The sequence below is a fragment of the Passer domesticus genome, chromosome 14, assembly GCF_036417665.1.
Source record: "Passer domesticus isolate bPasDom1 chromosome 14, bPasDom1.hap1, whole genome shotgun sequence".
Classification (NCBI taxonomy): domain Eukaryota; kingdom Metazoa; phylum Chordata; class Aves; order Passeriformes; family Passeridae; genus Passer; species Passer domesticus.
In genome coordinates, this window is record NC_087487.1 from 18,583,199 (window position 1) to 18,605,703 (window position 22,505).

At 42.8% G+C, this 22,505-nt stretch overlaps 1 protein-coding gene across 7 annotated transcripts in view; it reads right to left on the bottom strand.

The window, feature by feature from the left end:
- Positions 1 to 22,339, bottom strand: part of MEGF11 (multiple EGF like domains 11) — a 267,348-nt gene extending 245,009 nt beyond the window's left edge. For 2 of the 7 annotated variants that reach the window (XM_064388959.1, XM_064388958.1), the window contains exons 1-4: positions 21,918 to 22,335; positions 21,759 to 21,822; positions 16,390 to 16,480; positions 7,607 to 7,759 (exon numbers count right to left, since the gene is read on the bottom strand). The gene's annotated coding sequence lies outside the window, so the exon portion shown is untranslated. The other 5 variants (XM_064388956.1, XR_010347592.1, XM_064388960.1 and 2 more) reach the window with 5 other exon arrangements.
- Between the last annotated feature and the right edge of the window lie 166 nt (positions 22,340 to 22,505).

Consider the following 22,505-nt stretch of genomic DNA (forward strand, 5'->3'; position numbering starts at 1 on the left):
TTACATCCAAAAATTGTCAGGGAAAGCTTACAGAAAAAACAGCAAAACCATTGCTCCTACTTGCTATGTGCTCAGCTCTGTCATTCTGGAACACAACAGCTATCAAAACTCATCATGTCTAAACTGAAGCTCAGAGCTACAAATGATAATTTTCAAATTTGTTCGTTCATTCATTTGCCGTAAGGTCTTTAGTCTTTCTTCACAAGTAAAATGAAAACCAGGCATTATTATGGAAGGGTGGGGTCCATCTCTCCAAATTGCAGTGCAAAAGCTGGATGCATGCCTGGCCTGGTCTGGTCAGGACCAGCAGCTTGCCAAGACTACCTAGACCTCCATGGAGCAAGGGGACAGGTGACATGTCCAGAAGGCAACTCATCCTAAAGGTGACATCTCCTGCCAAAACAAGCCTCCAAAAACCCAATCCTTTGCAAGTAAATGCAGGCATAGAACTCCTCTCTCCTTGGAGTTTCAGAGAATGACTGGTCACATGGTGTTTGGAGAAAACATTGCATAAGAACACCAAGAATTACATTTTCTGATGCTTGAATTGTGTCTATAAAATAACTGACTAGTTTTGTCTGGTTGATAAAATGCCTGTGTGGAATATGCAAGGAAAAAGAAATTAGAAGTGGAGAAGGGGTGACGAACATTGCCACATCAGATATTTTTCCTCACTTTGAGGAATGGAAGGTGTTATGACTTGACTGGTTTTGATTTGCCATATCCATTTTAATGCACAGAAATTAATATAAGTTCAAATTAATCAGCCAGCACTTCTTTAAAATTATATTTACAGCTTGTGCATTTAAATGAAGGCAAACAAAAGTAAAATTTATGCTACAATAAAGTATTATTGTCTTAATTCTTTAACAGAATTAAGCTAGCTGTGGCAAGTAGATAAAAGCCCTTTGAAAAGTGAAACATTGCTGCAGTTTGTCTTGTCAAGGCTCCTGCTTCTAAGAATATTTATGGTTTTCCTGTTCCTCGAGAACCATAAATGACACAGCAGGTCAACGAGACAGTTTCCATCTCAGTCTGGATATTTCCATCCAGACCTAGAGGATAATTCAGTCTGCATCCCCAGGTAACCCCAGCCTCTTTCTTTCCACTGCTAACAAAGGGCTTAACTCTGGACTTCCTCCTGAGAAGCAAATTCCACAGGTTGTGCTAAGCCCATGACTTGGCCAGGGCTGTGGGCTGGGAATGAAAGCAGCATTTCCTGGGGCATTCAGAGAGCAGGAATCAGCCCCAGCACACGGGGGCAGGGGCACCTTTCTGGAGTGAGTATCTGTCAGTAGGGACTAGACTGTGATGCACAACTCACATGACACACAGAGTGGCAGAGAAGTCACCTCCCAGTGTCCTGTGCTGTGCCAACAGCGTGCTGGCTGCTAAATGACTTTACATTCTTCTTTATTTTTCTGCAGAGCTTATTTTAGAAAGGTTGTATATCAATCTGGAAAGTGCTGTGAACATGATGTTATCATAATGGTACCATATGCCAGTTGACTACTTACAAATCATCCATGCTTCCCTCACTTGGTGGATTTTAAAAGCATGATAAAGAACTTGATTCTCCTCATGCTTACACTGGATTTATGTCAGTGCACCTCCATGTTTTATGCTGGTAAAAAAATATTTGTATCAAAACCTCTACAAAGCTTTAAAGGCTCTTAAAACAGCAATGTCCAAACAATAGTTTTTTCTATTCAAGTAATTGTCTCGAAACCAGATGTGTGTTAAAGACTCAAACATATAAAAAAGTAGGATATACTCCCAAAGCACCTTATCCATCCCTACAATCTACAGAAATAGGTTATATCCTTTAACTTTAAAGCTCTTTAAAAAGCTTTAAAGCTGTTAATTTCCCTTCCTGGTTTGGCCCCTTTAGGAGGCCACTGTGAATTCCAATACCCCACCTGATCATTTCTCTACAGCTTTTTCCTCCTATCTGTGTTCCAGAGAAATCAGATTTTCATGTGTTCACAACACTCCATAAACCTTGCTAAAAATTATGTTCTGTAAGACTTGTGATAAAGCAGGAGGTTAGCAAAAGTCTAGATCTTAACAAGGAATCCAAGATAAAAGGCTAAGTAAAACTTCTGAATATCTGAGCTTAGGAGAACCTGAACATATTTCCACTCATATCTACCAGTTAAATATCAAAAGAATAAAAACCAAAACAAACCAAGCAAAAAAAAACCAACACAAAAACTTGTTTACAAATTCCTCACTTGGGCAACCTGTCAGCTGTCATATTCTGGCAAGTTTTATAGTGCCTTTTTGACCCTTTAAAATATTTTTCAGAGTGACTATTAGCCCTTATGAAATGTTTTTGGTGAAAAAAACCCTAGAAAATGAACTGTGTGAAGTTAGTACACAGAACCATTTTCACTCAGCTACTCTCTCTTCCTCCTCCTCCAGGCAGAGCACATGTTCAGCAGTGAATCTCATTTCAGCCTCGTGCCTATTCATTCATTCATTAGCCTTTGTTCTCAGGCTGGTACCAGCAGAAATTCTCAGTGCTGGCTCTTACTGCAAAGGGAAAAGTGAGCCCTAAAGTTCTGCTCTTGTTTGAGATCTGGTGTGAGTTGGGGGAGCTCTTCATCCCTGCTGCATTTCTGTGAGCGGGCTAAGTGGTGACCTTCATCTTGTACCTCTCTGCCTCGCTCAGAAAGAAGCTTTCATACAAATTTCAATAGCTTCCCTTTAGAGCAGCAGCCAGACTAGAGAACCTGCCTGGAGGGCTGAGCTCCACTGGTCAGATCCAAGTGTTTGTAAACACACTCATCCTGGAGAATTCCGCACTCGTGTTTGGTCACCTTGACTGAATGCCTCAGATTCTCTGGGCTGCAGCCCACTCTCACAGCTACTGAGTCTGATCTTCACAGCAGTGTGGGACATTTTCTCTTCATGAATTTGGTACTTTATCTGTGATTCATAAGGTAATGGTCACATTCTACAAACTCTTAAAATTCCTCCTCTCTACATGCACACATTGATTGTACATTACTCACAGGATTCACAGAGAAGTGTCATATAGATGAATTCTTCTGGCAATCTCAAACTGATTCTGTCTGGGATTTGTCTCCTCTGAGACTGGCTCTTTTCATTTTCTACAAGCTTTTTCATGTCTCATTCTTTAACATACAGAACTTCTCCACAGAGGTTTCAATCAGTTTTGTGCAAAGGAACATACGGGTGGATCTGCCAGCATGGTCAGTCTGCAGGGCATAGAACAATGAGGGGGAATTTTTTTCTATCTTTTCCATTAATATCTGAACAAGCCTTTCTGGGGGGGAACTAATTTATTCACAATGGTAATTGTAACCATTTCTTTGAAACAGGGTTTTACATATTAGCCATTTTTTGTAATATGTGAGATAGTCAGGGCAGGATGCTGTGGCTTTACAAGGATCCCAAGTGCTATTTGAGACACATGAGGAAAACCAAGATATCTGCATTGGGCACCAGATCCAATGTGTGTCCCCCAGGACAAAAGAACTCTGGTGGAGCAGCAACTGGAGACCAGGCAGGATACCCTGGGGAACCTAAGGGGATTGTGAGACCTGAATCCTACAGACATCTACAGCATGGTCATAGGTCTATCACCATCCCTGAAGAACCTCCCAGGGACTTTGGCTTTGAGTTGGCAACAGACTCTGCCTCTTGCAGCCTCACAGGTTCCTTTGCATGGATAGGCAAGGCAGAGAGGGGCAGTGAAGTGCTCCCATGTCATGCACTCCTCTGCAAGGTGCAACCAGATCAGACATATTTGGATAGGATGACAGTATGACAGTAAATGTGGAAATAGGTAATTCAGACCCAAAGGGGACCAACAGATGATGGTTTGGGGGAGCCCACCACACTCTATGCACCTGGGGGTAACAAAGGCCAATGGCAAGCATAGATGCTGCAATAAGAAAAAGGTAAAAACCAGTGCAGGCACCACAGTGCACACTCCCCAGTGCCTGCAGCCCCCATGTTTCTAGAAGGAGACTTATGGCTTTTATACAAAGTAACTGTGAACTCTGTAAAATCGCCATTTAAATTCCCGACCCAGAGATTTGCACAGCAGTACTGCAAAAAGTAGTAACTACACGGAAGCTTTTTAATATGCAATGGTATGCAGCACTTCCCTTTTTAAGCTGAACAACCAAAGTAGTATCATAAATATTATATTCAAATAGTAACCCAAACCACATGGTTTTGAAAACAATAACCAAGAACATGCTTTGCGGGAACACAGAATTAGAACTGATTTCACATACAAGGATAAAAGGTTTGCAAGAATTGTGATCATGCTAGAGAGAAATAGTTTATGCTATTTCAGACTGTACTCAAAGGTATTTTCACAGCTCCAATATAATTAACTGTTTTCTGTGATTTATAGTTTTGCCGTATGCATTTGCTTAAATATTAATTCTGCTGCCTGGTGTTTAAAGCACGATGGATTGTTCAAAGTGAAAATAGCTGAGTGCCTCATTCACAGTAAATATGGGACTTCTTAAAAGGGACTGTTGGCTTCTGTTTGATTCTTTGGACAATTAATTTATATTTAACTTTTTAAAAAACCAAGAGATCAAATTAGGCCTTTTTCATAAGTAAAAAGCTGGAGCAACACAATGCAGCCTACTAGCGAGTATTTAACATCAGCCAATTTGGGTTTTTGAACTAAAATGACAGAATTTTTAAAGTAGGTGACTGGGAGTGACTGGAAATAAAGACAATACTGAGACCGTTTTGAAAAACAGATCATGGCCACATGACCCGTTTCATATGTTGAAACACTTTCACCATAAAACTCTTGCAATTCTGTAACAAATTTACTCAGGTATCAGCAAGAAGCAGCAATAAAACTGAACTCAAGAGTTTGAACACTGAAGAAGCCTCCAGAGGTTGCTAGTGGCAAATAAGCCTTGAAACTGATTTTGCAAACATTTCACACATGCTTATTAGCATTTATTAACCTCATCAAAGACAATTTCAGGTGTCCCACACCAACTTTAAGAGACCTCAGAGCAGGACCCATGAACATCAACTTGTTCATAAACACTCTGTAAAAGATTGGCTAAAATCCAACCCTGTGGTGAGGCTGTTCAGTCAGTTTGGTCACCTTTATTTAGCAGCACTATAACCAAGGCAATAGTCCTGAAAGAATCCATCCAGCAGGCACTAACTACTCTGAGAAGGAAAATTTGTGGGATTTAATAACAAAGTAGGCATGGCAGGAAGGTCCAAACAGCAAGAGGGACAGCAAAGCTCTGGATGTACTCTAGGAGACATCTAAGCAGGGAAAGGATTCTGACTCAGACTTGGATATCCCAGCATAAATCTTCTCAGATTTCCTCAGCCCGATGATGTGAAATTGAGACATAACCTCCAGTCACCTAACCCTGAGATTTCTATTACCAAAATAGAGGACTGATCATGACAGGGGGTGGGATCTCCCCCATCTGACAGGTCGTGGAAGGCAGACAGGCTGCTCCATTCTGGCTAATTTATGTGTTACATACTTCTGCTCTAAGTCGGGGGCAATAAAGACATTAATTGAACCTTCCTTTTAGTTAACTCCGGACTTTCTTCCTGCGCCGGGGGGAGGACGGGCTAAGCCCAGCGTGCAGTGATCACAGATTTACTTAACGAGGAGCGATGGCTGCCTTGGTTTCCCAGCTATTGATGCCCTGGATCAATCAGGTGCCCCGTGCTTTCTCTGAGTAACCGGCACAGACAGACACAGCCTCCAGAGCTGTGCGCTGCGATGGGAGCCGATGTCCTGACACTCCCAAACTTCTCTCTTTGTTAGGAACCATCTGGCAGCGTGGCCAGAGTCCTGCCTAGGCAAAAGAAGGCAATGTTTGGCAGCAGCGAGTAGCGCCAGAGAGAGTGAGATTCCACCCCCTTCCCAGGCTCTAGAAACGCAGGTGTCGCTTACACACTGCATCCTACAACTTCTCCCTGCCCCAAACACCTTCTCCCACCAGGAGCCCCGGCAGGTAGGGACAAGGGAAGCCGCTACAATCCGAGCAGCGAGCGCCAGCCCGAGTCCGCGCAGCGCAGCAGCCCCAGGATGGGGACACGCGGGGACACGAGGGGACCAAATCCGTGTCGTACAACCAGAAGAAAGTTCGTGCCGATACAACACCCCAGTAAACCATGCGGGGGGCAGGAAGCGACTTCCGAGAGAAGCGCTGATAGGGGAGAGTCCCAATAAAGCCGTAAGATCTCACCCACGCACACATCTCCCAGCTCAGCACTTCCAAAAGCACCAACGAGAATGCAAAGATTGAGGCAAGGGACTGGGGAGAGACTGCCTCCCCCCGGCTCGTGCTGGCTGCTCGGGCAGTTCCAGGAGGAGCAGGGCAGGGGCTTCGTCCCTCGCAGCCGGGCGTGCAGAGGATGCTCCTTGCCCCGCAGCAGCGCCAGGAGCAACCCGGGCGTGGGGGCCGCAGCTGCGGGCACGGGGCTCCGGTGCCGCGTCCCCGGCAGCGCCCGGCGCTTGTCCCGACTCGCACCTACCTCGGCGGGACCCGGCTCCGGCTCCGCGGGGCTGCGGCGAGGGACGGCGGCGGGAGGCGGCCAGCGGAGCCCGAGCAGCCTCGGCCGAGCCGGGGCCGCTCGCACGGGGGCACGGCGCCGGTGCCGCTGCCCAGGACGGGCGGGCGATGCTGCTGCGGGGGACTCCGGGCGCCTCTTTGGCTCTGTTAGGAAAGTTACCGCGGCCACACGACCCACCTTAAACCCGCCTCCCCTCAGGACCCGGGGGAGGGGGAAGGAAGAGAGGGCGGGAGGAGACGGGGGTGGGGGCTCGGAGCCGTTCTTTTCCCGGCGCAGAACCAAGTCACAGCAGCATCTCTCGGGCAGTCGCTCCGGGATGCAGGGCTGGGCGCACCAGCGCATCCCCGGCTCTCGCAGGCGCCGGGCTGAGGCTGCGCTCCGCTCCCCTCCCCCTGGATTCTCGCTTTGACGTGCGGTACCAGCTTCAGAGCGCAGAAACTTTCCCGTTTCCTGCGGCGCTGACGCTGATTTTTGGCTTATTCGTTTGGTGATGGTTGGTTTGGCATCTCGTTATTTATTTAACCGTTTGTTGTTTCGGGGAAGGGGGATCTAGTCCTGATGCCTTGGGCTTTGTGTATATGTTTTGGGATTTTTTTCTCTGCCCATGATTCTGATTCAATTAAAATACATTCAGTAGCCTAGAAGGACAAAGAATCAGACTGCCACCCCGGCATCCCAAGGTTACCGCCCGAACATGTGGGAATGAGGAAGCAAACTGTAGCCGAGGCAGAAACGCTCGGTGGCTCGGCAGAGGCAGGAGACGGGGGCAAAGCGCGGCTCCCTGCCTCCTGCGGCTGCAACACCGCGATCTCCCGAGCTGAGACCTCTCAGACCCCGCGGATGTGCTTAGAGGGAGATCACGCAAACTTCTTGGACCCATTTCAAGGTGCCGGGTTTGCAAGTAGAGGCACGCACGCAGCTGGAGGAGCGGGCACACACGGGCAGGCACACGCAGCTGGCAGCCCCTGCGCGGGGAGACGCTGCCTCGAGCTGACACCACGCGAGGCTCAGGGGATGCTAATGGGGAAAAGCGCCGTGGAAAATTTACCTCTTCTCTAGCATCCTCTACCGTCCAGAGCATCTGCCCTTGCGCTGTCACACCGACTGCATCGCTGCTGCTCCCGGGTGGCTCGGTGCCACTGCGAGCTCAGAGAGGCATCAGCCAGGGAATGAGTCGCACCCCACGGTTGTCATTTTCTTCCTGAAAGATGTACCAGAAGTTACAAATGCATAATGATTAAAATCATTAGACCAAAAGGCTTATGACAGGTGATTTGAACAGCTGCACTAACTTAGCTCTTAGCCAGCAATCTTATGCTTGCACAGGCTTTTCAAGATGAAATGCTCTACTTGTGTTAGGTACTATTACTGATTATATTCTAATTAGAATAACAATGTTGGCTGTGATCCTGCTTTTCTAACATCTCAGTATGCAAGAAACACAAGACCAAGTCTCTTTTTGATAAAAGACCAGAATGATTAATAGAACTTTTTTGTCCCCGTAGCCACACGATGAATCCCCACATTGTACAGTATTTTATGTCCATATGAGGCTGCCAAAATCCTTTGTCCTGCACTGTGTGTTTCTTGGTCACGTGCCAGTGCATGACTGCAGGTGATGGCAGTGATTCAAAAAGGACATTGTTTGGGCCAGGATTGGTACCTTGGCTCCGTAAGGGACTCCCTGCAACCTCCCAGCCTCCCAAAAAACTCCTTCACTTCGTGCCCCCAGGTTCCCAGGCTTGCCTTGCCTGGCTGTGCTGGTTTGCAGCTTTCCTGAGACCTTGCAGCAGCCCCCTGAGCCAGCAGCATGGAGCAGTGGAGAATCCCTGGGTGCTGGAGAGATTCCTCCTTCCCTACATTTTTCCAGGCCCAGTTCTGCTCCCTTCCTGGCTCCACAAGCTATTTTTCTTCATTACCCATGGCTAAGGCAACCCAAGCAGGTTCTGCAGCAGTACTGTACCTGAGGTGAATTCCTCACTATCTTTCTCCACCTGTTTTAAATTATTTTTTACCAAAATCCTGATGATGAATATCAATAATAAATTAGCAATCGTGTTCATTTATTAAATTATTTTCAATATTTAATACAATTCAATAGATCAAATTTGACTTGATTTATTGAATAAATAAAGATAATTAGGTTTTGTTGTTTGTCTAAGAATATTAAAAACCACTAGTTGCTCTATACTGATGGCATTGTTTAGAACTCCGTTTTGTCACCAGTTTCCATTTGGAGAACTATTTAGCATCCCTGATTTTCCTTTTTAAATGGTAAGAAATGCACAGAGACTAAACCAGACTACTTAAAATGAATTAGGCAAGCCTGCTGCGACAATTTTTTTTTCCTTTGTCTTTCAGTGTTCTCTGTAAAACTTTCCAAAGAAGTGGCCTGTCAAAGTATGAGTTCTCTGGACACCAATGAAACCCAAGATATTACATTCTGCTGTGTGACTTTTGACAGATATTTGAGGCAAAGCATTCAGCCCCACATTTCTTGCTCATATAAAATCCCATCCAGCTCAGTAATTTCCCATGGAAAGTTCTGGCATTCTCTGCACTATGGCTGTCTGCTTGCAGGGGTGTAGATGTCAGTAAATGCCAATGGATGTGGCTATGGATGCTTCTCCATTTGAGGGTGACTACTGGAATACTCATCTCTTTTGGGTGTCTATTTAAATGCAACCCCCTTCTAAAAGACATTCACTACAAACAGCACTAGATTGCAGCACACTGGTTCTAGTTCAGTGCTTCTGTTTTTAAAATGTATAGTTTACAAAAAAGATATATAAAAACACAAGTTTGGCTTCTTTCTTATTATTGTTGACTCAATGAGTCCAGACTAGAATTATAACTCTGTAAACTCCAACTGAATCTTCAGGCTTAGCCAGATTCTCTCATAAATCAGATTGAGTTGTTGAGATTCTGAAGGACAAAATAACTCTCAGTTATGAGTGCACAGCTTCAGTTTGGTGAAATGATATCTGGTTATCCCCAAGAAACCTGAGCACCAACATGAAAATGAGAAAAGAATTTGAAAAAAAAAGGGGGAGTAAAAAAAGCAGGAGAGTATTACTAGAGTGACTCTGCACAGAAAACTGCTTAATAATTCTGCTGATAAAGTGTGAGCCAGAGAAGAATTCATTTTCCCTCTCCCAGAGCTCAGCTGGGGTGACAGGAGTTTAAAGAAGAGCAGCTCTTTCATAAAGGTGAGCAGGTATGTCCTTCACAGACAACAGGAGTTTGAAAACACTGAAGTCACTGTGAGCTCTGCTGTTGACTTTTGGGGAGGCAGAATTTTACCCTTTGGAAAGATCTGCTGAGTAAAACCAGCCACTTGTACACGTTTTCTCTTCAAAGTCTATTCACCTTTCAAGAGCATTTTGCTGCTTTCATTTGCTTGCTTGTACAAGCAATTCAAAACTAGTCCCAATTCAAAACCAGTTCTTCTCCACTTTTTCATTTTCATTTTCCATATATTCTTTTTGCTTAAAGGGGAAATTAGGCTTCAGAAAACAACAGCCAGTGAATCCTGCTAGTGTTTGTAAAAGCACAAGTTATCAACACTGGAAAATTATTATACTGTTAATATCAAAGTCCAAGAAATTAAATATGCATCATTTGTGTCTGAATGAACAATTACTATTGAAAATAATGCCTGAAAAAGAAAAACAAAGCTTTTCAGACATAACATGAATTTTAACTTGTTTTTTTTTTTTTTTTTTTAGAAAACCAATCAGGGTTTTAGTTTATGCATCATTCTGTTCCCCACAATAATACTCTGTCTGTGCAATCAGTGATGATAAATGGTACATAATTGTAAACTTGATATTGGTTTTCAATATTGAATTCATCATCCTGTCCTCTTAACACATATTAAATACTTTAAAGAATTTATGTATTTGTTTGATTTATCTGTGATTTTTTTTCCAATATGTAAAATTTATTAGTTTTCTAGTTTTTGAGGAACTAAGAGTAGACAACATCATTAATAACACTGAATAATAGTGTTGGCCTCATTTATGCCTGACTTCCTTCTACCAATACAAAGTGTCCAAATCAAATACAAACATATTAGTTGTAGGCAGTGTAGAAAATACAGTCTGAACTAGAGCCAGTTCTGCACAGGTTTTGTTTGACTTTCCCAATCCATCCTTGATCTCTCCAAATAAGGACAGCAAGAATCACATTCATTTATCTTTTCCCACATGATGGACCCATTACAAATACAAAGATTCACTCAAATTGTTTCAGTGTTCTCAAAAAACAAGTAATGAAAACATGATCAGAAAACAATGCTGCATTACAGTAGCAAAATACAGAGGAATTGTTCATCTAATTCCAACAGACACCAAGCATTTAGGGCCCGGTTCAATCATGTCAATTGTTTTTTTCATTAACACAGCTTTTATGTCTGCTCTCCAATCCTAATAAAAAGGACACTCAAAATGAGTTAAGAACTGGCCAGTGACCAAGTGGTTTGTATAAATCTTGACCTACAGGAAGTCAAATTCCACTCTTAATTCTGTGTGTATGACCATCAGTCTTAGTGGCTGCTATTTCTCTTAATCATGGTTTCTGCACTGCTCCAGGGCATGACATTATTTTTTGCTTAGTATGATGTAAATTTAAAAATAAACAAAGGATTTGATAAGGCTGAAGTAAATAATTATGCAATGATGCAAATGAAGCCATAGCCTTTATTCAGCTGAACTGTAGCTGGTTATTTCAGGGAGGAATTTGATCCACTAACAAAAACAACAGAGAAATTCAGTTGCACACAGCTATTACTCCTTTTATCATAAAGGAAACTGGATAAGTGACCAGCCTCCCACAAGAGGGATGAGTGGAACTCTGTGCTGCAGGATGGCTGTGCCAGCTTTGTTGCATGAGCACATCAGCTCTTTGGGTGGGTCAGAATGGCCTGAGCATGTAAGAGGGCTCCACGGAATCCTGGTTGGCTCCAGGAGCTTCAGGGGCTAATTCTGTAGGAAAAATGATCCCAAGGACACCCTGGTATCCAGAATGATATTCTGCCTTTATTTGGAGCACATGACCCTGGTAAGTATTGGGGAATATATCAAAATAGATTGACAATCACTCTGCAACACCTAAATTCTTATTAATGTTAATGAGAGTAATGCATATGAACTGAGAAGCCAAGAGGCCCCTCCCAGTGAAAAAACAGGAAAAGCAGCATATATAATACATAATTAACAGCAATGTCATATAGGTCACACTGCAAGTGTTGGCTTTTTAGTGCAAATTCCTATGTGGATAACTGCAAGGTGAGATTTTTTTTCTTTTATCCAGCAAATTCACACTGCAACCAAAACAAGAAACCAATAGCTTCCAAGCACATCTTCACCTCTGGTTCTGAAAGGACAATTTACCTGCCATGTTCCTGTGTGTCTGCAGGACATCCCTCCTGGTACTGCCTGGGGTGCAATCAAGGCTATTCCCAACTTTCCAACACCAAACAGGCATTTACAGGTTGAACATTATCAGCTGCATTTGTGATTGAGTCAATTATTTGAATATTCTCCATTTCCTGAGTTTGTATCTCTTTGAATTTCTTGTTCACCTGCACCTAAACCCAAAGGCTGGAACAGCCCTGAGCAAGACCGAAAAAGGGGCATAGACCCAGGAGCTAAAGAAGAATCCTGATTCTCTCCATCTGCCTACACCAATGCAATGAACTTTCCCAAAGTTCTGCTCCTTCACAACAGAACCCAAAAGCTGCTCTCCCTCAGAAAATTCCCATTTGGAGCAAGCTGACCAAACTTCCAAGTGATAGCAAACCAGAAATAGAGTTAAAATATGGACTGAGGCAGACCAAAGTTTGTGCTTGGTATTCTGAAAGAAGTCCATAAGATAGATTCATTCAGATCTTATTTACAAATACTTCTAAATATGCTGGGGCAAATTTATGATCAAGCTTAGCTGTTTTCTTTAAACAGCTGTCTCCAGATAGATAGAATATTAAGGAGAGAACTTAAATCTGCAGGAAATGTAGTGTTACAGCAATTGGCATTATTTGGACACATTGTGGAACGATGCTGCTCAGCTCTGCTTTTATCAAAAGAAATTTTGAGTTCACTGCTCTTACACTCAGTGAGGAATGGGTTTGATTACAGAAAGAAGAGAGAAGCTGAAAGAAGCTGTGAATTTATCTTCAGGATCGATTTCTGCAGAAATTTTTACCCTGAAGTTTTAGGAACTAGTTGAATGCCAGCACTGAATATAAACATTCTCTGCACTGAAACCCTTCTCTGCAAAAGCCACAGTCCTCATTCCCAGCCCAAAATGCTGCCACTTGTGTATCTCAGTGCTGTGGTCTCCTCTCTTCATCTGCAATGGGCTCAGCATGAGACTTTAGGAAAGAGGATCATTTGAATTTTTATCTGCTCTGGAAATTTCGTTACTGCTTTTATTCGTCACTGCAGAGATGAGCAGCCTGCAAAGCCAGTCCACCAGCACAACACCTTATCCTGTTGCAGTGAGATCTGAGGATGCCCCTTAGACTGATTGTAATGACCCTTGGACTGGACCACCCATTATTTCATGCCCCACTTTCCTCCCTGCAAATGTGGAAACAGCATTCCATGTGCTGGCTAATATTGACTTCTGCCCAGAAACTGTTTATCTTGCATATGCCACAGAGATGAAAATTAAAATGGGCATTTTGAAATTTTGGAATTTCAAGGAATGATTTTCATTGATGTTTATATGTAAAAAAGAAACCAAGAAAATCCTAGCAGACATTCCTGAAAGTTGATTCCTGTTTTCAAAGAAAATCTAAGAAAACTTGGCTGCAGGTATTTCTTTTCATTTTCATCCAGCTCCATAGTCATTCACAGAATTCTAAGTCAGGATCTAGCAGGAGTTGTACTCAAAATGACAGCCTGCCGAGATGCATTTATTTCTCTAGTTTGCCACTTTACAAGGGAAAAAAACACATTTCCAAGATATTTTTGGTAACGTATGACTAAGTAGCAAAATTAAAACTAGGAAATTAATAACTACATGGCATTTCAATCCCATCAACTCTAATCAACATAAATCCATTCTAATTAAAACCTGCAAATCCTGAGGATACCAAAGAGATAGCCCTCTGTTACAGGGAGATGGCAGCAACAGGTACATTCCATACAAATGGAGAGGATGCAAATCTCTGCAAGAGGCAAAGATGAAGATGTACTAGAAGTTGTATTTTTAGAATACCACTAGACCCTAATAATCTCAAACTGGTGAAATAAAAAAACCCTCATAAATTTTGCCCTTTAAATCTTAAAAAGCACTTTGACAATCTAAATGAAGGAGTGTACAGCTCTCAGGCTGAAAAGGGTCACTAAGTTTATCACAATCATTTCTATCGTTTTAGAATATGATTAGCCCCTGGTAATCCCTAATTGGCAAAAACAAACATAAATTTTTAAAATTTATGTTTAAAATTTAAAAAGCACTTTCACAAGCCAAACAGAGGATCTGAGGGAAGTGTACAACTTCACAGCCTGCAAAAGGTTACCAAGTTTATCACAGTCATCAAACCAGAAATAGGACAGAGATACAAAGCGTGTTCTGATCAGAATGACGAATAACACACACCAGTTTAAAGAGAATAATAGAAATTATATAATTGCACCAGGGCCTTTGTTTCAAAGTCAAAACATCTCAGCTCTTTAGTCTGTCTTTAGGACTTGATCAAAAGCCCATAAACATTAACAAGATTCTTTGCACTGACTCCCTTGGGCCTTGCACATGTCCCTTATACAGCAGCTTCGTGCATCTTAAATCAGCTCAGGAAGCTCCTCGTCTCTCCTACAATCCGTTCAATCTTGCATTTATGAAAGGCATCAGCTTTTAAATACAGAACTACAGATGCCAAATCTACCTGATCCTGGTAACTTTTCATATTGTACCAAAATCAATATTTCCCCTCTCCTCCTACTGCACTGCCAGGGGAAAAAGGGATCCAAAATGAGCTTGGGTGAGTGTTATTTGTGCACATCCATACACTTGGGGGTTTAAGGGGAGAACCCATCTTCAGCAGCTCTAAATCAGCTATTTTAAAGAAGGCCCCTTTTGTCTGTTGGTGGTTTTTATCCCCAACCAGCGGAGATAAAACAAATGCATGTGTTTGGCAGGCAGTGGCTGTCACCCTGCCAATTAGCTCAGCAGGAAGCAAACAACCTGCTGACCTTCCTGGGCCAGTGTCTCTCCAAGGCAAGCAAAAGGGGCTCAGTAGCTCAGTGTTGTTATCATCATATTCCATCACAAGCTTACCCGACCATTCCCTGGAGTGACAGCAACAGTCCAGAGCCACAGGAGTGTAGAGCTGCAGGGAGCCAAAGCTATCATTATGTCTGGTGGTTTCCAAACTTTATTTGTGAAATCATAATGAGTGTTGTCTTTATTCTGTTGCAACAGCCACTGACATTGAGGGGGTCTGGGGGTCTGTGCAGGAGCCCTGAGGGCTGGCAAGGGTTTGCCAGATGAGAAAACCTGGGAATCACTGATTTTACTACTGTGGCAAGGAACAAGCTTCATCTGACTACTCTTAACATGTTTATTTCACGTGTTCATTACAAATTGCCACAGTCTCTTTATGCAAACGGTGCCAGAATTTAATACACTGATGTTGTTCAAGAATGTTTAATGCTAGCTGTAGTTTCCTTTTCAAAATTGCAAGTTATGGTTTGGTTGGTTTTTTTCCTTGTAATGATGAAAAAATAGAACATCACATATATAAAGGCTTGGACAGCATGATATTTAGAAAAGCAAGAATGTAAGATCTATCATTTTTATCCATCCTAGCCTGTTGTGATGTCCACTGGTGATAGCATAGTAAAATACCTACTCCTTCTGTGTTTTCAGTGGGAGGCAACAGCTGTAGCTGGCCTTTGCTTTAATGTAGCACGGTCTGCAATCAGGATCCAGAGCTGCAAGAGGACTTTGCTGGATAATGAGGAGGGCAGCTTCAGTAAGGCTCCTCAGCTCTGAGCACACACCCTTTTCAGGTGTAACTTTCATCTAAGTCTCCCCTGCATGTCATTCCATTGGATCAAATCAACAGGAGAAGCTGAAAAGTAGGCTGAGATAAAAATGTGTTGGGACACAGAAAGATGCTTTAATAGATAAAAAGCTACAGTCTCTTTTAGAAAGGATTTTTCCACTTTGTATTCCTATTGTCTGAAATCAGGCCTGAATAGAAGAAGATGACTTGATAAAATATAGGCAAAAAATCATATAAGGAAATAATAGAAATGCTGTTATGGATTTTTGTGAGTATAAATAGTTTTGGAAATGAAACTGTCAAGCCCAGCATCTGAAATGCTGTAGAAATAAAGTCACTTTAATGGTCAGCCTGCTGCAACCACATAAACATTCCCTAGTTCCTTTCACAGCCCAGCATCTTGTAAATTATTTTTTTTTAATCTGACATATGGGGAGACATTAGTTGGGGACTGAAGGAGACAGAATCTAAAAGAGAAGCAGAAATGGATCAAGAGAAGATAAGGAACAGAAATCATCAACAGGAGATATTAAATTCCAAAAATGAAACTTGAAGGGATGGGCCATTCTAGAAGGGGGGGAAAAAAGGTGGTGAGATAAGCTGGAAAATAAGATGGTGAACTCAATTTTAAGCAAAAATATTAGACAGAAATGATCTAACACTGCTCCTCCTCTTCTTCCATGCTTCTGAAGGTATGGGCTGCTATATTGTAAGAGCATTGCTGGCACCTGACTGTAAGTCCAGACCAGTTCTGTCCCACAGCTGGGGCTGCTCTTTGGCTTTCCTGCTGCACCAGCAGAAAACCTTTCCCTTACCTGCAGCTGCACCAGCTCATCCAGCGTGGGGGACACCTGCTCACACTGGTGCTGTGCACTCCCTCCACACCCTGCATTCTGCAATGTGCAGCTGGGGAAAGAGCAGAAAAATACCTAAAATAAGCATCAGTGTAAAAAAATCAAGCAGTCTCTCATTAAGTTAAATGAGCATTTTGGTATTTGATTGGAATTCTAATGTCCTTCACATCCTCAGAAAGTTCCACATCTTATCAGCTGCCACAAACTACTAGTTCAAGGTCCAACTTCTTCCTCTGAAAACATTTTTGTATCTTGTTTTTCTTAAATTTTATTACCCATTAGACTATTTCCTCATTATAATGGCAGCTCAGTCTCTTTCAGGAATATATAGTGTATACAATCCAGAAATATAAAATGTATAAAATCTGCCTAATATCTTCATAAAGCAGAATTAAATTTTCCTCTTTATATTCAAAGGTGATGAACCAAGAGGATGGATCTTTGGCTCAAACCCTGGCTGAGCCACTGAGTTACCATATGACCCCATGCAAAGCATCTGATCTCCTTTCATTGAAGCAGTTAAAAATTTGGCTAAGAAGCAAGACCTTTCTGAAAAGCATCAGCCTTTGTCCTCAGCTTGCATGAGTAAATGCACCTCCAAAGTCTCAGGCTGAATGATGCAAAGTGCTTTTTCAGTTATCTATCCCTAGAAGCTATGGGGTTGCCCACATCACTTCGTATTTTCAGCATAATAAGGAGCTACACCATTAAGTGAGGTGGTAACAAGCAGCACTTTGGTGGTTCTGCCAAGTGTTTTGAGACCTAGAGGACAGTTCTTGACCACCTGACTCACTTCAATTAGACTTGTGGGTGAAAGCAGTAGAGAGGAAGGAGCCTTGCATGCAGATCCTGCTGCCAGGAAAGCAAGTGAAGAATAAAGGTGTAATTTAGCTTGCAGGAGCTCAGCCTAAGTAGAAAATAAACATCAGTTACTGGTTTTTGTTCCCACAGCTGATGATCAGATCCTTCCCATCACTGAGACACAGAGGGATAACTGGAGTCCCTGAGGCCAGGATGAGCAAGGCCATTGGATGTCTCAGCTCTTAGCAAGGGCCAAAGACCAGAGTTCCTTTGACTGCACACTAAACTCGGTAGTCAATATCACAACAAATTATTTTTTGCCTCATTTATGAAAGCAGCAGGCAGGTGGTGAACACACTCTCACCTTGCCTCTCTCTAATGAACCACTTTAACCATATCAAGAATGAATTTTGCATAATGACTGCAATATGAAGTGGTAAGGAACCATCCAGCATTTGTGATGGAAGCCTTGAGGACAATGACAAAGGCACCCATTAAGAAGACGTTCAGCAGCTGAGTGTCCCAGTAGAGTTGGGCAAACACTGAAATCCATTTCCCTTGGATATTCATTTGAATTTTTAAATGAGTTTCTTTGACTGTTCACATCTCTTTTGTGCTCACTTTCCATGAATAGCAAATGAGCTTTAATAAGGGGGATAATCATGAAAAACACATTTTAAGCTTGAACATTTGCCAAATGAAAACCTCCAATTGCACAATAAGTGGTTAGTAGTACATATGTCATTTTATGACTTTTACATTCAATTAAAAATATTCACTGTTGGTCAGTTATCACACAGGGACATCAAGGAAACCCAAATAATATCACTACATACAGAACAGGGCAGCACAGGTTAAAAGATTATTATGTACAACTAGGTATTCCTGAATTATTTGCTGACTGAGACTTAGTTCTTGACAATAATGATGAAAACAAAAAAATCTTGAAATCTTGTATTCTTTCCTCTGTATTTTTTTTTTAAGAGTAACCTGTTATTTACACAGCCCTGCCAGGCAATATGATTTGCCAGAGGATAGAGCAGTTATGGGCATAAAATCTTCGCTCAAGGGCTTTTAGTAAGAAGAATTTAAGGCACCTAAGATGCACAGCTGCAGCCCAGAAATGCAGTGTAATACATTTTCCTTTAGTTTCCTTTTATACATCATTGAGCTCTCAAGGAAAACCTCTTATATCTCATTTGTAGAGCAAATCACAACTGCAGAGTTCCCCATGAGTCAACCCCATTTAATTTCTGCTGATAGGAGCCTAAGAGGGAATTAATCAGCTTCACCTAGAAACTTCTTGTTATTTTCAAAGCAGGGGGGTAAAAAGTCACCCCTGCTATTGTGTTTTCTATTTACTGGGGTATATAAATAAATAAACCTCAGAGCATGATATTGTGCAGCACTGACCCCAGACTTGAGCGAGATGTAGCAGAGGGAGCACTCCCAATTTGGAAGTGGTGCAAAGTCTGACCTGTTGGGTCTTTCCATCTCTGACCGCCATTATCCTCTGAACCCTGCAGGAGCTGCTCTGGGGCTGACACAACCCTGACATCATCTCAGTGCAAGGATCCCACCGAATCAAATGCATTTTGATGAGCAATGATTGATATGGTGGCCTTCTCCTTTGATCCAAATTGTTTTCATAATTTCTAGCATAGCAGATGTAAGCATATTTCATGAAAGCAGAAACTCTGGACTACACTAAGTTATTATCAGCTGCAAACAACCTAAAGCTCTCTGAAACAAACACTCTAATTATCTCAGCATAAAGGCTTTTTTCCCTTTAAATAACACTTAGGATCTCTCATCAGTAAATACAGAGAGAAAGCCTTGGATAAACTAAGCCAAGGTACAGAAAATAAGTGAAACTACAAGAGTACACAGCTTTGCATTCCTGTGCTGTAAACTTTTGAACTGCATCCATGGAAGAAAAGGGTGGGGGAAAGAAGATCAAATGCATGCTATAGTAAATATCAGGTATTGTGATAAATTGCTTTTATGCTTCCAATAATTGTAAACATCGTGTAGTTTCATATTCCTGACATGCTTGAAGAGATCTGCAGGCCTTTTTTTATTTATTTATTTTATTACAGAGCAGCATCTCTTTCTAGTTTATTTTGTGGAGAAAATTGTCTCTTTATGCTATAAACAACTCCAAGCAGTTTGTTCACGGAAGCTGAAAGGTGGAATTTTAGCCCATTAGACACGGCCAGGGAAGAGAAAGTTCCGATTTCAGCCCAAAATCGATTACAGAGCGTCCCCCAGCGGGGCTGTCCGGCACTGCGAACGCAAGGGGCTACGGGGGCTTCGGACGAACGGAAATCCAGGGAGAATATTGGGAAGCCCAAAAAATGCAATGAATAAAAAAATCGTTTTCTTTTCGCTAAAATGAGAAGAACATTAGCATTCACTTTGTAACACTGTATAAATGATTTTAAAGGATAAATGAGATAATCATCAGTCAAAGTGCGATCCTAAGCAAAATAACAGAGTCTAATTAACATGAGATCTGACAAAAATAATTAAAGGAGGGTGACATAATTAATGCCAGTGGACACGGGATTACATAAAACAGACATTGTTAAGATCATCTGATATCTTCCTTTTTAATGAGTGCAAGGAATGGCATATTAATGCTGAGACCTTTCTAGATGTGGGTGCAATTTTTATAATACTTGGCTTTTACTGAGCCAGCGATCCAGGAGAAGGAATCTCCAAGAGAAGGGAGCATTTATCCAATTTAGGATGAGTTAGAAGGAGATGCTGAATTGCCAATTGCTCCACAATTGCTTTAAGAATGGGAAAACCAACTCCAAAAATATGCTATAAGAGAATCAAATCTTGCATCCTCTACCTCGGTCACAGAGCACTTGGAGGAAAAAAAATATATATAAAAAGGCCTTTTTCAAATGGAAAGATACAATTTCTATTGATTCCATGACTGTGTGGATCCCGGATTTATCTTCTGCCTCTTGTCTGTGGCATTTGTCAGATGAGTCAGGCTTGGGAAAGGGAAACTTGAGCCAATTGCTGGTATTCTCCAGTGGCCTCAAATTTCTCCCCCCAAACACTTCTGTTGAAAGGTAACGCTCTGAAATCTGTCCTGCATCTCCTGACAGGCTTCTCCAGGCAGGGAGAGCTCCCGAGAGGCTCCCACTTCCCATCCCAAGCAGGCACAACTTAAACACTTCTATTGCCTATGTGGAAATGAAAGCTCCTCTAGCACTCGCTGGTGTTATCCACAGGGGCATTGCACAAAGTGAGGAACACATTCTGCCGTGATTCTTTTCTTTACAAAGCACTTTGTGAAGTTCAGCTGTAATGTATGTCCCGTGGTTCTGCAAGCAGACTGCACTCCGTCTTTATTCTTCAACATTTGGTAAGATCTTCTAATGTTGACACACCAACATTTTTGCAGTTTTTATTTTAAAACAATTAAACATGAACATGTTATCTTACTAGTTTTGGCTGTCCCTGCACAAACTTCTTGCCCTGTGTAAAGACAATTACCAGAGCAGCATGGAATACCAGAGCGTGAAAGTTCATTTCTGATCTCACAGGGACAAATTCAGCTGTCAGATAAAGTGTCAAGAGTTCTTTTTGCCTCTAGTGACTCCAGCTTGGTCTTTTGCAATCATCTGAGATTTCTTCCTCAAGAGAGGAAGGAAGTGGGGAAACTCAAGAATGATAAAACTGTGCAGACTAAGATGTTATAAATACATATGCAGCTACCCAAGAGTGTGAACTTGGCCCAAAGGTCTTCCATTTTCCTCTGTGAAACAGTGCACAAATGGGAGCAGTGATCTCAGCTACTTCTATTTAATTAACCTTTGGTTTATTATAGTCATTGAATGTCACTGAGTAAGCACACTGGTCTGTGTTCCTCATTGTGTCAGCAATCAGCATCTGCTACATTTCAAACTCAACTAAATGGGGTTTTTTTCCCAAATGTTCTGTTTTTCTTACCCTTTCTATCAGCATGGGTTACTTCATCTTTGCTCCTGCTGAACAAGAGCTCCATCATTTTGCTCTCCATTTCCCTTTTCCTCTCACATCCTGCTTACATAATACATCTGAAATCATCCTGACTCCCAAACCCAAGTCTACACTTTGGTCGTCTCTCACTAAGTTATAACACCTCCTCCTCCTCAGATGTTTGAGAACTTGGCTTCTGCAAATCAGCTTCTTACAGATGGTGCTTCCATTTACTGGCACAAATTGGTTACTTAGAAGTATTAGTCATTGGAGATACACATTTTATAAAACATGTGAAAAATAAGAAGTAGAATAAACAGGAACATACAGTGACATACTGCCTTGGCTCTTTCCTAGTGTTTTTTTTTCCCCTCCTAAGGACAAACACTACACAGTTCTCACCATGTATTTATGTTCAAGTGAAGTTATGGTGTAGGCAATTAGCATTTGAAAAAATATGAATGCTTTTCTAAGAGTAAAAACAACCATCCCCAAAATGCCACACTGGCAGCACTACAGACACAGAGACACTGCTTGGGACTCCTGACCTTCCACTGCTTTTCTGTTTCATCTTGGACTAGACTTCATCTGTCAGTGCCTTTATCTTCCCCACTGTAAATGTGAAGGACAGTATTGGTGATGACTGTAAAATAAGTTGTCATTAGAGCTCGCCTGCTCTCCTCACACACCCTTGCCCTGATCCCCACCTCTGGGAGTGCTCTGGCATGTGATCACACAAAACCGGGATGAGGAATGGACCTGGAATTTCTCCTGGAAGATGCCGTGAAAGACCATGGACGTTCACACAACCGCATCCCTCACTTGAAGGGAATCCGCCCTCTGTGCTCGCCCAGCCACACAAGCCTGGGCTCCCTCAGGGCTTGCACTGGTCGGGCTCCCCCTCAGCCCGCTCCGGTTCCCTCAGCTGGCCTGTCCCTCAGCTTGTTCCCGTCTGTCCCTCAGCTCCGGTTCCAGTCCCCTCAGCTCCATTCTAGCTCCCACAGTTCGCTCCTACCTGTCCCTGAGCTCGCGTCCCCTCAGCTCGATCCCGCCTGGTTCCCTCAGCCCGCCGAGCTCCCTTCAGCTCGATCCTGCTCCGCTCCCTCAGCCCGTCCCGGTCCCTTCAGCTCGATCCTGCTCGGCTCCCTCAGCCCGTCCCGGTCCCTTCAGCTCGATCCCGCCTGGTTCCCTCAGTCCGCCCCAGTCCGTTCAGCCCGAGCCTGCCCGGTTCCCTCAGCCCGCCCCGGTCCCTTCAGATCAATCTTGCCCGGTTCCCTCAGCCCGCCCCGGTCCCT